Source organism: Eleutherodactylus coqui, chromosome 13 (assembly GCF_035609145.1).
Source record: "Eleutherodactylus coqui strain aEleCoq1 chromosome 13, aEleCoq1.hap1, whole genome shotgun sequence".
NCBI classification, from domain to species: Eukaryota; Metazoa; Chordata; class Amphibia; order Anura; family Eleutherodactylidae; genus Eleutherodactylus; species Eleutherodactylus coqui.
Window position 1 is genome coordinate 60,049,830 of NC_089849.1, and position 2,768 is coordinate 60,052,597.

The following is a 2,768-nucleotide window of genomic DNA, read 5'->3' on the forward strand; positions in this document are numbered from 1 at the left end:
CATGCTACATGACAGAGACAGAACCACAGGATACACAGCATACAGCAGCCACAATGCAACCACTAGAAACAGATGATAAGCTAAATGTAAATACCAGGTATTGGTTGACATGTTGTGCAAGATGTTGAAAGCTAGCAGGCCACTTCACGGCTCCTGGTTATACCGCTAGTCCCTACACTAACCAGGAGTCCAGCAGAACCAGACAGAGTTCACACAGAAAGCTGCAACAGGACAGGACACAGATAGCAGGTCACGCACAAACTGACACAAAACTGACAGAATTTAAACGTACAAACGGACATGAACGAGCAAGACAGAGATTACTCAGCAAAGCTTGCAACAGGACAGAACAGAGCACTGGACACACAGCCAGCTGCATCAGGAACAGGACAGAGTACAGGGCACACAGCCAGACAGACTCCACTCAGAGATCACATGTGCACAGATGAAACTCACAGCAAGTCTATGTGTCCTCATACCAGGGGGAATAGACCGTGAACTACACAAGCTCACATAGGGAACCGTGTCAAGTTACACCAACTGACATGCAGAACAGACAGTCAACTACACAAGCTGACATAGGGAACAGTGTCCAGTTACACCAACTGACACACAGAATAAGACATAAGACCTTTGGAGGCTGCACCTGTACAGGGGGAAGGAAAAGGGGGCTGCATGTACTGCAGACTAGGACTACAGGTGTCCAAACAATCTTGGGAAGCAGAGAGACAATAGACCTACTTGCAAACACAGATCAGAGTTGGAACAAGCTGAACATGACTGATAACAAGTTACAGGACACAGAAGTAACATGAGTGCTCACCCTAGGGTCCAGCCAGAGGCTGACCAGGAGCTGGGTTTATATGTGAGCACAGATCCAGGAGATTGGCTAGCAGGAAGTACCACACCCAGCCAGCTCAATTAACCCTTAACCACCTGACTGTGCTGCTAGGAGTACATAGTACAACAAATCCCAGCAGCACACGTAACAATACCCTTAGGCAGAGAATTCCATAGTCTCACTGCTCTTACAGTTAAAATCCCCTTTTATGTTGGTGTAGAAACCTTATTTTCTCTAGACGTAGAGGGCGCTCTCTTATTACAATCACAGTCCCTGGTATAAGTGGATGATGGGAGAGATCTCTGTATTGTCTCCTGATATATTTATACATGGTTATTATTATATTTTTTCTAAACGAAATAATCCCAATTTTAATAATCTCTCTGGGTATTGTAGTCTGCCCATTCCATTTACTACTTAAATTACCCAGCTTTGAACCTGCTCAAACTTTGATATGTTCTCCTGAAGTATCAGTGCCCAAAACTGTACACAATATTCTAGGTGTGGTCTGATTAGTGACTTGTAAAGAGGAAGAACAATGTTCTCATCATGTGCCTCTAGACCTCTTTTCATTGCACCCCATTATCCTATTTGCCTTGGCCGCAACTGCCTGTCACTAGTTGCTCCAATTAGGTTTCCAGTTAATTACAGTTAATTCCCCAAAGTCCTTTTCCATGTCATTTTGCCCAGTGGTTTCCCAATTAGTGTGTAATGGTCACATTTATTTCCTCTGCCCATGTGTATAAACTTACATTTATCAGTGTTAAACCTCATTTGCCACTTTTCTGCCTAAACCACCAACTTATCCAGATCTATTTACCCCTCTCTTTTGAAATTACTTTTGCAATATGCGACGCGTGGGAAGAGGCCTGCACTCTCTGAGCGGTTTCTAAGTTGTGGCTGAGGAGCTGTGTCATGGTGGCAATGAGTGCCGCATTCTCTTTGTAATCTTACACATTGTTGAAGGTATACAACAGGATCTGGACGACTAATAGAATTAAGTGATTGTGACACCAGTGCCTAGATTAAAAGCACTTGATAGCGAAATAAGACTAACACACGAATGTAGGTAAATGACAGGCACACCATTTACTTTGAGGCCTGTGGTTGTCTGCAATAATGTTAAGCAATAGAGATTGCATATATACAGTTTAACACCTTATACATGGATAAACAAACTTTGAGGAGACAGCATCTGAGCTAAGGGAGAGCTATATAGAGAGAACTGATGAGAAAATACTAGAGATGAGCGAGCACCAAAATGCTCGGGTGCTCGTTACGCGGGACAAACTTTTCGCGATGCTCGAGGGTTCGTTTCGAGTAACGAACCCCATTGAAGTCAATGGGCGACCCGAGCATTTTTGTATTTCGCCGATGCTCGCTAAGGTTTCCTTGTGTGAAAATCTGGGCAATTCAAGAAAGTGATGGGAACAACACAGCAACGGATAGGGCAGGCGAGGGGCTACATGTTGGGCTGCATCTCAAGTTCACAGGTCCCACTATTAAGCCACAATAGCGGCAAGAGTGGGCCCCCCCCCCCTCCCAAAAACTTTTACTTCTGAAAAGCCCTCATTAGCATGGCATACCTTAGCTAAGCACCACACTACCTACAACAAAGCACAATCACTGCCTGCATGACACTCCACTGCCACTTCTCCTGGGTTACATGCTGCCCAACCGCCCCCCCTCCCCACCACAGCCTTCAGCTGCCCTCATGCCACACCACCCTCATGTCTATTTAGAAGTGCGTCTGCCATGACGAGGAACCGCAGGCACACACTGCAGAGGGTTGGCACGGCTAGGCAGCGACCCTCTTTAAAAGGGGCGGGGCGATAGCCCACAATGCTGTACAGAAGCAATGAGAAATAGAATCCTGTGCCACCGCCATCAGGAGCTGCACACGTGGGCATAGCAATGGGGAACCTAT